The 13,083-nt window shown below is 42.6% G+C and overlaps 1 protein-coding gene across 1 annotated transcript in view; it reads right to left on the reverse strand.

Annotated features, from left to right (window-relative positions):
• Window positions 1-9,232, reverse strand: part of zgc:154093 (uncharacterized protein LOC777623 homolog) — a 33,768-nt gene extending 24,536 nt beyond the window's left edge. The window contains exon 1 of the mRNA XM_055663777.1: window positions 8,532-9,232. The gene's annotated coding sequence lies outside the window, so the exon portion shown is untranslated. The remainder of the gene's footprint in view (window positions 1-8,531) is intronic.
• Window positions 9,233-13,083: the final 3,851 nt, after the last annotated feature.

Raw genomic sequence — 13,083 nt, forward strand, 5'->3', positions numbered from 1 at the left:
AATCATGGCTGATCTATCTCTCCCTCCTCTCCCCTTTCTCCTGCCTTCTCCCCATAACCTCTGATACCTGTACTAATCAAAAATCTATCCATCTCTGCCTTAAAAATACCCACTGACTTGGCCTCCACTGCCTTCTGTGGCAAAGAATTCCACAGATTCACCACCCTCTGACTAAAGAAGTTTCTTCTAAAAGAACGTTGTTTAATGATTTAATTGTTCCTGAACAAACAAGCTTCTTGGGCCATTTCAGAGGCTGTTGGGCCACACAGGCTAGACTAGGAACGAAGATCAGATGTCTATTGATGAACATCTGCACTCAAAATTCCCAAATGGATCAAATCGTCTTGCTGGATGTCTCATTGAAATCATGGTCCCACCCCATGCAGCTGCTGGAAGGTCACCAGTCTGACACTCTGTAGGCAGAAATCCTAAACGGAATACATTCCTTCTGCCTGGTTGCAACACACCAATTCTAAGCAGATAATTGACTCCATATTTTGGTCAAATGCCTGCGTGCAACTTGGTCTTTGATTAAAATCGAGCCTATAACTCACCGTCTGATAGATAGAAGAGCAGACATTCAGATAGACAAATGGGTAAAGGCAGACATATTATACATCCGAATCTCCGATATGATTTGAGAGACAGTAGGTTTAGAAATTTTCAACAGGTCAGGGCAACATAGAAACATAGAAAATAGGTGCAGGAGTAGGCCATTCGGCCCTTCGAGCCCGCACCGCCATTCAATATGATCATGGCTGATCATCCAACTCAGTATCCCATACCTGTCTTCTCTCCATACCCCCTGATCCCTTTAGCCACAAGGGCCACATCTAACTCCCTCTGTGGATGGAGACAACAATGTAAATATCTGGACAATTACCTCTCAAAATAAATTATATAACTTGAAATGTTAAAATATGTTTCTTTCTCCAATGTCGACTGTCCTGCTTTGTAAGTGTTTAAGAAGGAACCGCAGATGCTGGAAAAACCGAAGGTAGATAAAAATGCTGGAGAAACTCAGCGGGTGAGGCAGCATCTATGGAGCGAAGGAATAGGTGACGTTTCGGGTCGAGACCCTTCTTCATTTCTTGACCCGAAACGTCACCTATTCCTTTGCTCCATAGATGCTGCCTCACCTGCTTTGTAAGTACATCAGTTTCTGGTTTTATTTCAGATTTTCATCAACTGCAGCTTGTTGGTTTACCTTTACGATTTAATACTGGTAGTTCTGCTATAATACAATAGTTGTGTTCATAATAATAATAATAATAATACATTTTATTTGTATAGAGTGTTTTCACGAAAGGTCACTGGAGCGTAGATCCGCACCCACGTGACCGAAAATCTCAAGTGGAGGACATGCTATACATCCGGTACATGTTAGTGAATGGGGAAACACGCACTTTCACACCCGTTAAAAACAAAACCGGCCAGTTTTTGAGCTGCAATTTACTGTGCCAGTCGGGGTGACCGTGAGGCACAGCTACCTAAATTTACAGTCCAAAAAAAAGATAGAAACTAAGGTAAATTCAAGAGGGAGCTGAAGGTGCAAATCCAGCTGAAATGCTTATCGGACATTTGCCGTGGAGATTTAAAGATCCAAAATATCGGGAATTATCGCGTTTGCTCGCTGCATTTCATCAAAAGTAAGGCATTATTGACTTTTTTATCTTTATTGATGAAATGCAGCGAGCAAACGCGATAATTCACGATATTTTGGACCTTTAAATCTCCACGGCAAATGTCCGCTGTTCATTTCCACTGGATTGGCACCTTCAGCTCCCTCTTTAATTTACCTTAGTTTCTATCTTTTTTTTGGACTGTAAATTTAGGTAGCTGTGCCTCACGGTCACCCCGACTGGCACAGTAAATTGCAGCTCAAAAACTGGCCGTTTTCAATGTTTTTAACGGGTGTGAAAGTGCGTGTTTTCCCATTCACTAACATGTACCGGATGTATAGCATGTCCTCCACTTGAGATTTTCAGTCACGTGGGTGCGGATCTACGCTCCAGTGACCTTTCGTGAAATCACCCTATAGTGCTTTTCAAGGACTCAAAGTCGCTTTACATGGTGAGTCAAGAACAAAACAAAATATAGCAGTAAGACAGAGATACAAAGGGGAGGGGGACATGGGACTAAGGGTATGCAGAGGTGAAGAGATGGGTCTTGAGGCGGGACTGGAAGATGGTGAGGGACTCAGAAGTTCGGATCAATTGTGGGAGGGAGTTCCAGAGCCTGGGAGCTGCCCTGGAGAAGGCTCTGTCTCCAAAAGTGCAGAGGTTGGATTTCAGAATGGAGAGGAGACCGGCTGAAATGGATCTGAGGGACCGTGAGGGTTGGTAGGGGGAGAGGAGGTCAGTGAGATAAGGAGGGGGCCAAGTGGTTGAGGGCTTTGTAGGTGAGGACTAGGATTTTGTAGATGATCCGGTGGGAAATGGGAAGCCAGTGAAGTTCTTTGAGGACTGGAGTGATGTGATGCAAGGATTTGGTGTGGGTAATGAGCTGCATTCTGGACCAGTTGGAGTCGGTTGATGTTGCTGGAATTAATAAGAGACCGTGTGTTATAGAAAATTGACACAATAGACTGGAGTAACTCAGCGGAACAGGCAGCATCTCTGGAGAGGATAAATGGGTGACGTTTTAGGTCAATACCCTTCTTCAGACAAGAAAATGATAGAAAATCATATTGTATTGTCAATGGGGAAAGGGGGCTAGAGGCTGGAGAGTTTCTGTCTCACAATAACAAAGTTATTTTTCCCACAATAGTTTCTAAAATTATGGTCTTTCTAATAGCAACAAGTTCGTTTTTGTTACTTAAGTTAAAAATAGTAAAGGGAACATGTTATATTGTTTAATACAAGATCATTACACAAGTGTCAATAGAGGCTATTGTTTTTCATTTTCAATATCCACTGTGGTTAAAGTACTAGCTGTGTTCTTGATAAACCATGGTGTCTTCACCTACTGTGAAGATGTTATATGGACACAGTTTTCTCCCCCTATACTGTTTACATCCAAGACAGCTTTTTCTACGTGTCATAGAAACATAGAAACATAGAAATTAGGTGCAGGAGTAGGCCATTCAGCCCTTTGAGCCTGCACCGCCATTCAATATGATCATGGCTGATCATCCAACTCAGTATCCCGTACCTGCCTTCTCTCCATACCCCCTGATCCCCTTAGCCACAAGGGCCACATCTAACTCCCTCTTAAATATAGCCAATGAACTGGCCTCAACTACCCTCTGTGGCAGAGAGTTCCAGAGATTCACCACTCTCTGTGTGAAAAAAGTTCTTCTCATCTCGGTTTTAAAGGATTTCCCCCTTATCCTTAAGCTGTGACCCCTTGTCCTGGAATTTTCTTTTTAAGTGGTTCTGTCATTTTCTTTTTAAGTGGTACTAAAAATCGCAAAAATCACAACCAATTCAGCCCACGTAACTTAAATAGTGTTTCCTAATTCATTACTGGCGTGTATTCAATTTGCTTTGTGGAAGCAGGCATTACATGTGGTCCAAAATCTCTGACACCATTAATTGAATTGAACAGTGTTCTCTACAAGATGAATATGATTGTGGCCACTAACATGGCTGATCTATCTTTCCCTCTCAACCCCATTCTCCTGCTTTCTCCCTGATCCTTCACACCCGTACTAATCAAGAATTTGCAATCTCCACCATCAAAATATCCATTGACTTGGCCTCCACTGCCTTCTGTGGCAACGTATTGCATAGATTCCTTGATTCCTCCTCAACTCGTTTCTGAAGATACATCCTTTTATTCTGAGGTTATGCCCTCTGGTCCTGGACTCTTCCACTAGTGGAAACATCCTTTCCACATCCACTCTATCCAGGCCTTTCACTGTTGTGTGTTTCAATGAGGTCCTCACTCATCCTTCTAAACTCCAGCGAGTACAGGCCCAGTGCCATCAGAAGCTCATCATATGTTAAACCAATCTTTCCTGGGATCATTCTCGTAAACCTCCCCAACACCAGCACAATGTTCCTGAGATAAAGGGCACAAAACAGCTCACAATGTTCCAAATGAAGTCTGACCAGTGCCTTATAAAGCCTCAGCATTACATCCCTGTTGTTATATTCCAGAACCACAGCATTACATCCCTGGTTTTATATTCTAGAGCCTCAACATTAAATCCCTGTTTATATATTGTAGTACATCAGTGGTTCATTTCTTATTCTCATTTCTTTCCAAAGCATTTTGTTGTCAGTGGTATATCATTGCAAGATGGCCAATTTACAAATAAAGGGCTGCAAAAGCATCCAGAATATTGAAATCAGCATTGACCATATTTAAGCAAGGCCATTAATGCATTGGAAGTCAGTTCAGAGAAGGCTTCCGAGATGAATACGTGGACAATAGGCCACACTAGGATGCATCTGCTGAAGTTTGGAAGAGTAGGAGGAGAAGATTGAAACATTTAAGTTCATAAGATCATAAGTGATAGGAGCAGAATTAGACCATTCGGCCCATAAAGTCTACTCCGCCATTCAATCATGGTTGATCCAACTCCCTTTTTACCCTACTCTCCTGCCTTCTCCCCGTAAATAAGAAAATAAGTTCCTGAAGGGTGTAACAATGTGGATGAGGACAGGATGCTTGTTCTGTGGGAGAATCTAGAATGGCAGAGCAGGTCAGGCTAAATGACTTACTCCTGCTCCTTATGGTTTGAATGATTTTGGTATTGTTTGAATAGTTTGCACATATTCCCCTGATCTTCTTGGAAATAATACAATGAGATCTATTGCATTCACCTGAAAGGAAAAGTCAGGCTTCAATTTAAAATATTATGTAGGCAGACCAACAATGAAGCATTCCTTCAGTACTGTCCTGAGATTGTCAGAAGATAGACACAAAGTGCTGGAGTAACTCAGCGGGACAGGCAGCATCTCTAGAGAGAAGGAATGGGTGACGTTTCCAGTCGAGACCCTTCTGACCCTTCAGACCTGAGATTTTTAGACTGGTTTATTAAAAAATGTGGAGATAGATTCAGCACTTGCTGAGTATCATATAAATCTAAATTATGTATTTTGATTATTAAACTTCAAAGAGAACCTCGTCAACTAGATGTACATAGAATATTTATGTACCTCCTGCACCTATTTTAAGGATAAGGGGGAAATTTAAGGATAAGGGGAAATCTTTTAGGACCGAGATGAGAAGAACATTTTTCACACACGAATTTCTATAACGACACTGGCCACTTAAAAACATCTTTGGATGTTTGAAAAAAAAACCCCTCCCGATTGCAAACAAGTGGGGAAGGAATTAGTCTTCAGTGATGAGAGTGGTGAATCTCTGGAATTCTCTGCCACAGAAGGTAGTTGAGGCCAGTTCATTGGCTATATTTAAGAGGGAGTTAGATGTGGCCCTTGTAGCTAAAGGGCTCAGGGGGTATGGAGAGAAGGCAGGGATGGGATACTGAGTTGGATGATCAGCCATGATCATATCGAATGGCGGTGCAGGCTCGAAGGGCCGAATGGCCTACTCCTGCACCTATTTTCTGTGTTTCTATGTTTAGTCTGAAGAAGGATCTCGGCTCGAAACATCACCCATTCCTTCTCTCCAGAGATGCTGCTTGTCCCGCTGAGTTACTCCAGCAATTTGGGTCTATCTTTGGTTTAAACCAGCATCTGCAGTTCCTTCCTACACATCGAATGTTTAGAACGCAGGTCTAATAGGCAAGAACACAGTATTGTCAAAGTGCAGACACTATTGTAATGCAGGAATTATAAAAGGCAATTGGTAAATAGTGACATTCCACAAACAATTAAGAACACAACCACATAATCTTTCTTTTAGTGCTGTAGATTATTGCATGGATGCGGGCCATGACTGGCGAGAACTATCCTGCTGATTTGGTTTATTACAATTGCTCTTGGAAATGACTTAATTGGATGGGAAATATTTCAGGAAATCCTGACACCCTGAGAGGTGCTGCATCCAAACAACTCGTTTCTTGCAAACAGCTGGATTTAGTTAACTCTGTTACAATATCCCCTGCACACATTGGGTTTGGTGGGTATAATGAGCCTCTGAAATATCTGGGTACAAAGAGGATGACACAGGTAAATGTGGCAGCCACATTGGTCGGGTTTGAGGACAACAGTATTACAAGCTGTGACATACTGTGGCTTAGAATTTGATGGCAAAATAGCCAGGAGCCAGTATTAGCGTAAATATATTGCAAAACCAGTGGCAAGGGAAAATCTCCACCTTTCCTTGATCATTGCTGCTGCCGTTGATTTGTTCTTTTCAATAGACAATAGACAATAGGTGCAGGAGTAGGCCATTCGGCCCTTCGAGCCATCACTGCCATTCAATGTGATCATGGCTGATCATCCCCAATCAGTACCCCGTTCTTGCCTTCTCCCTATATCCCCAGATTCTGCTATTTTTAAGAGCCCTTTCTAGCCCTCTCTCGAAAGCATCCAGAGAACCTGCCTTTTCATACCTTTCTTTCTTGTTTTTTTGTACCTTATCATACCTCTAATTTCCCTTTCCCCGAACTCTTAGTCTGAAGAAGGGTCTCGACCTGAAACGTCAACTACTCCTTCTCTCCAAACGTCCTGCCTGAGTTGTTCCAGCATTTTGTGTCTATCGGCAAGGGGAAATCACTGGAGTGGGAGATTGCAACCTTCACGTGGTCTGCCCTGTTTCGACGAATGCAATCAACCTGGCGTGCACAATCAAGTAAGAACAAATAGAACAAGTTGTCCTACAACTTTAGGCTGTACACGCCACATGCAAGAAGAAGAAGGGAAAATCACTTGGTTTCGATCACCGAACTCTTTTAGCTTCGCAATGCCCAGTGTTTATCTTCAAAAAGATGAATATCATTCCTAATTAAACTTATCATGGAGCTTTATAGCCCTGTCCCACTGTACAAGTTCATTCAAGTGCTCCCCCGAGTTTAAAAAAAAATCAAACTCGTGGTAAGCACGTAGAATGAACGTAGCGGGTACGTCGGAGCTCGGGGACGTCTCTTAGCGGCTCGTAACGCTAACGGCAGGTACTCGGGAAACGCGGTAAGCCCGGGAAGACTCGTGAAGATTTTTCAACATGTTGAAAAATGTCCACGAGAGCCCTGGGTACCGACGAGCGGCCATTACCGTAAATCTCCGAGTTCGAATCAGGGGCAAACTTCTCTTTGAATGAACTCGTACAGTGGGACAGGGCTTTTAGCAAACTAAGAACCATTTAATGATGCGATTGATATTTATCAATTACATTCAACTTTCCAAGCTCAGAAACATAACAACTGAACCAGTGAGCAACAACTTAAACAGTGAAATCTTATTCCCACAGCTGATAAATAAAGCAGATTTTTGGGAGAACTTTACAGAGGCCAAATGTATCCACTTATACAAGAACTAAACACAGACCAGTGGAATTAAATTCCAGTTCAATATGAAAACACATATGCAGTGTTTGGAGCAGTGTTTTTTTTAATTGTCTTTTTCTGTCTCCTTTTACTTTAGTTTTTATTCCATTTTAATTCAGTATCTTATTATTCAAGGATAAAGATAGTTTGTGCCTTTCTGCGTCAAGGTTCTGGATAATCCATTGACTTTTGCCATCAGCTTATTTTTCCATTAATTTGTAGGCCAAAAATATTTTTCTGCTGAAACGGTAGAAAAGAAATGTAACTAAGGAGATGACCAGATGCAGGGAAAAACCTAGCTTATTATTAAAGCAATTCAGCAGTTATGGGCATAGCAATTGTGGAGATGTCCTTAATGATATGTTAAAGGGCATAATTGAAAAGATTCCGATTCAAACTTTATTGTCATTGTACAGTGTACATAGAAACATAGCAACATAGAAATTAGGTGCAGGAGTAGGCCATTCGGCCCTTCGTGTGAGAGTACAGTACAGTCAAGTCAAGTCACATTTATTTATCTAGTACATTTAAAAAACAACTCTCGTTGGCCAAAGTGCTTTACATTTGTTATAAGAATAGCACAACAAAACAAACTACATGTAGCCCTCACTCAGAGGACGTCAGGAAAGGCTTGGGAGTGTAGATAAGTCTTTAGTCTTGACTTAAAAGAGTCGATGGAGGGGGCAGTTCTGATGGGAAAGGGGATACTGTCAGTCTGGGGCAACAAAATGCAGTTAGCATCTCCCTAGAAGAGCGACATAGAATATGAGCAATAAAAAATATATTTACGTGCATACAGTCATAGTAGTGCAATTATTATTTTTCCTGGTGGAAGGAGTGTCCGGGGGGGGTTGGGGGGGGGGGGTGTGATTGGCAGCTTTTGTCGATTAAAATATTGCTTCCCCACAGTTGCGATTCATAATAAAAAGCACTGGTAACCACAGAGTGGAGTACGGGGAGAATGCATTGGACAGAAATGTCTAAAGCTGAATTTATGTACCAACACAAAAAAAAAATGCTTTAAAGAGAAAAAAAATCGAAATGTTTATCATATGAATACAATGTTCTCCAGCTCAACAGCAAAATTCCAAAATAACTTTTTCTGCAGAAGTAATCAGAGATTTCTTACCAGAATAAACTGTCCATTCAGATTCTAAATAGCTTTTGTCCTTTTTGTTTCTTCTCCAACTGAAGATAAATTGATGAAAAGAAAAGCTAGAGTGGAGATTGTGTGTGTGTATCAGCACAGAGTGTTCTGCAGTCACTAGATCCGGAACAGGCAGCACACAGCTGGAGTGTCGAGGAGAATTCTTAACGTCAAGCAGTCACTCCGGCATCTGCCTTGAAGTGTGAGAGTGTGTGCAGTGAGAAGGAATGGAGAGGGGAGGGGAGGGGAGGGAAGGTTAACACACTGCAGCTTCAACAGACTCAGGAAATACTGACGTCAGAATGGCAACTTTGCCTAAGCTTATCCACAGCTGTCCCTTCCTGAGACGCTGGAAAATGCTATCTCCCATTTGGATTATGTCTCTCCATTGCTGACTGACCCAGCTGGGTGACTGACTCGTCTCCTCTACTCCTGTTTTTTTAATGTTTACCGTAACATAGTACAGCCTTTTCAAAAAAAATCAAATCAGAGCCAGGGGTTGATTTTTTTATTGTAAGTGATCAAGCTGCTATTAAAACAGCCCCTACTCTGTGTAGGAAGGAACATCGGATGCTAGTTTAAACCGAAGATAGACACACAAAAAAACTGGAGCAACTCAGCGGGACAGGCAGCTTCTCTGGAGGGATAGAATGGGTGACGTTTCGGGTCGAGACCATGAAGAAGGGTCTCACCCAAAATTTTTCACACAGAGAGTGGTGAATCTCTGGAACTCTCTGCCACAGAGGGTAGTTGAGGCCAGTTCAACTATATTTAAGAGGGAGTCAGATGTGGCCCTTGTGGCAAGGGGATCGGGGGTGGAGAAAGAAGGTACGGGACGAGTTGGATGATCAGCCATGATCATATTGAATGGGGTGCAGGCTCGACCCAAAACTCTGCACCTAATTTCCCTATTCCTTCTCTGCAAGGATGCTGCCTGTCCCGCTGAGTTACTCTGGCTTTTTGTGCCTATCTTCAGCCCGTAATCTGTGGTGCCTTTTGAGGTGAGGAAACATTAAGGTATGGTGAAGAGGGACAAGATTCAAGATTCAAGATTCAAGAGAGTTTATTGTCATGTGTCCCTGATAGGACAATGAAATTCTTGCTTTGCTTCAGCACACAGAACATAGTAGGCATGAATACAGAACAGATCAGTGTGGCCATATACCATTATATAAATATATACACACATGAATAAATAAACTGATAAAGTGCAAATAACAGATAATGGGCTGTTAACACAAAAAGCTGGAGTAACGCAGCGGGTCAGGCAGAATCTCTGGAGAAAAGGAATAGGAGAAGTTTTGGTTCGAGATCCTTCTTCAGACTGAGAGTCTGAAGAGTGACAGCGAGTGGTGACAGAGAAAGGTTTGAGGAACAGGTATATTTCAGGTTAAGAATAGTTACATTCTGTTAGAAGGTGTGAATTTTTTGACTGAAAGCAAACTGCACGATGGAATGAAGCAGTCAAAAGTAAATCAAATACTTTATACTTACCTAAATCTTTCAGTAGTTTAGTTTAGAGATACAGCATGGAAGCAGGCCCTTCAGCCCACTGAGTCCGTGCCGAATAGCGATCCCCATATTCTAGCACTATCCTACACACTACACACTAGGCACAATTTACAATCTTTACCGAAGACAATTAACGTACAAACCTGGAGGTTTAGTTTAGTTTAGAGATACAGCGTGGAAACAAGACCTTCGGCCCAACGGGTCTGTGTCGACCAGCGATCCGCGCAAACTAACACTGTCCAACACACACTGGGGACAATTTACATTTATACCAAGCCAATTGACCTACAAACCAGTACGTCTTTGGAGTGTGGTGGGAAACTGAAAATCTTGGAGAAAACCCACGCAGGTCATAGGGAAAGCTTACAAACTCTGTACAGACAAGCACCCCATGTCAGGATCTAATCTTGGTCTCTCGGGGCGCTGTAAGGCTCTACTGCCACCCTGTAGTAAAATAAAATCTAGAATTTTTAATTTATGATAGTATGATGTTAACCATTAATAAATATGGTTCCCATCCCCCCCCCCCCCCCCGCTTCAATCTGACCAATCCCTCATCTGATTAGTTTATGACACTATCCTCACTCAGTTCCAGTTCACTTCAAAGTCATCTTGTTGAGTCTCATTCTCTGTAACTTGTTCTCACCTAACACACAGCTAACGATGGCCTGTTTCCATTATCATCGTTACATTTTTGCATATCTTTCATTCAGTTGTTCTATGTCTCTCTACATCACCATATATATCTCTCGTTTCCCTTTCCCCTGACTCCCAGTCTGAAGAAAGATCTCGACCCGAAACGTCACCTATTCCTTTTCTCCAGAGATGTTGCCTGACCCGCTGAGTTACTCCAACTTTTTCTGTTTACCCATTCTAATCAAACTAATCAATACTTCAACGCGTTTAAGAAGGAACTGCAGATGCTGGAAAATCGAAGGTACACAAAAATGCTGGAGAAACTCAGCGGGTGCAGCAGCATCTATGGAGCGAAGGAAATAGGCAACGTTTCGGGACGAAACCCGTAAGGGTTTCGGCCCGAAACGTTGCCTATTTCCTGTTTCCTAGCTCCTGTTGCCCCACAGCCATCAGGCCACTAAACATGGCTTCAAACAAACTCTGAAAGAAGGATTTTGTCCCGAAACGTTGCCTATTTCCTTCGCTCCATAGATGCTGCTGCACCCGCTGAATTTCTCCAGCATTTTTGTGTATCTTCAATACTTTAACGCTGAAGTTCTAACTTGGAGGGCTTGAGCTGGGTAATGAATTTTAGCCAACTAATTGTCATCAGGTGCGGTGCAGTATTAAATCCAGGAAAGACTTCTGGATTTCATTTTTGCTGCTCCAGATCTCTGCTGGAAGATTGTTTGTTGCTTTAAATCCAAGAAAGTTGTGTGACAAAAGATTGATGGTTGGAAGAGAAGCAGGAATTTAACATAGAACTTTAAAAACACCCTGTCAATTCTGAGAACTTTTATACAATAGACAATAGGTGCAGGAGTAGACATAGAGACATAGAAAGTAGGTGCGAGAGCAGACCACCAGGTCCATCGAGCCCGCACCGCCATTCGCTCATGGCTGAACACTAAACAGACACACTTACCCACAAACAGTAGACACAAGACACAGAACACAAGACACTACCCTCACTCAGTTACCGCTTCACCCCTCTCAAAGAACCTCATCTCCTGGGGGAGGCAAAAAAACTCCCAGGTCCAATGGGAAAAAAAATCGGGGAAATTCCTCTCCTAACCCAATCTAGGCGATCGACACTTGTCCATTAGATCACTCAGGTCTTACATACTAACCATACCTAGGTCCATATCCCTGCCCTCTCCCCGTAGCCCCTTATCCCCTTGGCAGCTAAAAAACCATCTATTTTAGTCTTAAATATATTTCAAGTTTCTGCTTCCACTGCTCCCTGGGGCACTGAATTCCATAAATTAACCACCCTCTGGGTGAAGAAGTTCTTCCTCATCTCAGTTTTAAAAGAGCCCCCCCTTATTCTGCAACCGATGTCCCCTAGTTCTAGTTTTCCCCAGAGATCCTCGGGGCATCCACCCGATCAGGCCCCTCACATCTTATATGTTTCAATGAGATCGCCTCTCATTCTTCTAAACTCCAAGAGTAGAGTTCCAGCGTACTTAACCTTTCCTCATATGTCAATCCCCTCATTGCAGGAATGTAAACCTTCGCTGCACTGCCTCGAGGGCTAGACAAAACATCCTTTCTTAAGTATGGACCCCAGAACTGTACACAGTATTCCAAATGTGGTCTCACTAATACTGTGTACAGCTGCAGCAAGACCTCCGGCGTTTTTATACTCAATCCCCCTAGCAATAAAGGCCAAAACTCCATTGGCCGTTTCGAAACGTTCCTGATTGCTTGCTGCACCTGCATACTAACTTTCAGTGATTCATGTACTAATACCCCTAGATCCCGGCGTTCATTACAACGCAGCTCCTCCTCATTTAGAAAATAACTTGCCCTATCATTTTTTTTCCCAAAGTGAATGACTTCACATTTATTCGTATCCATTTCATCTGCCAAGTTGTTGCCCACTCGCCTGAGTTTCTCCATATCCTTTTGCAGACTCTTCCTATCTCCTCATCCCCTACTTTTCCTCCCATTTTTGTTCGTAAATTGGAGGGCTTACACTTGGTTAATGAAATCATTTATATAAATTGTGAACAACTGTAGTCCCAGCACCGACCCTTGCGGAACAGCTAGTTAATCCGGTTGCTAGTTTCTGGTATTTCATTTTTGCCCTTCGAGCCAGCACCGCCATTCAATGTGATCATGGCTGATCATCCAACTCAGTATCCCGTACCTGCCTTCTCTCCATACCCCCTGATCCCCTTAGCCACAAGGGCCACATCTAACTCCCTGAAATATAGCCATTGAACTGGCCTGGAAGAGTGGCAGAGAATTTCCAGAGATAGAACTTTGTGTGAAAAAAAGTTCTTCTCATTCTGAAAACTTTTATACCCTAGATCAATAAGCTGTGTAGGAGTTCCCCATTTCG

The sequence above is a fragment of the Leucoraja erinacea genome, chromosome 38 (genome assembly GCF_028641065.1).
Source record: "Leucoraja erinacea ecotype New England chromosome 38, Leri_hhj_1, whole genome shotgun sequence".
NCBI lineage: Eukaryota > Metazoa > Chordata > Chondrichthyes > Rajiformes > Rajidae > Leucoraja > Leucoraja erinaceus.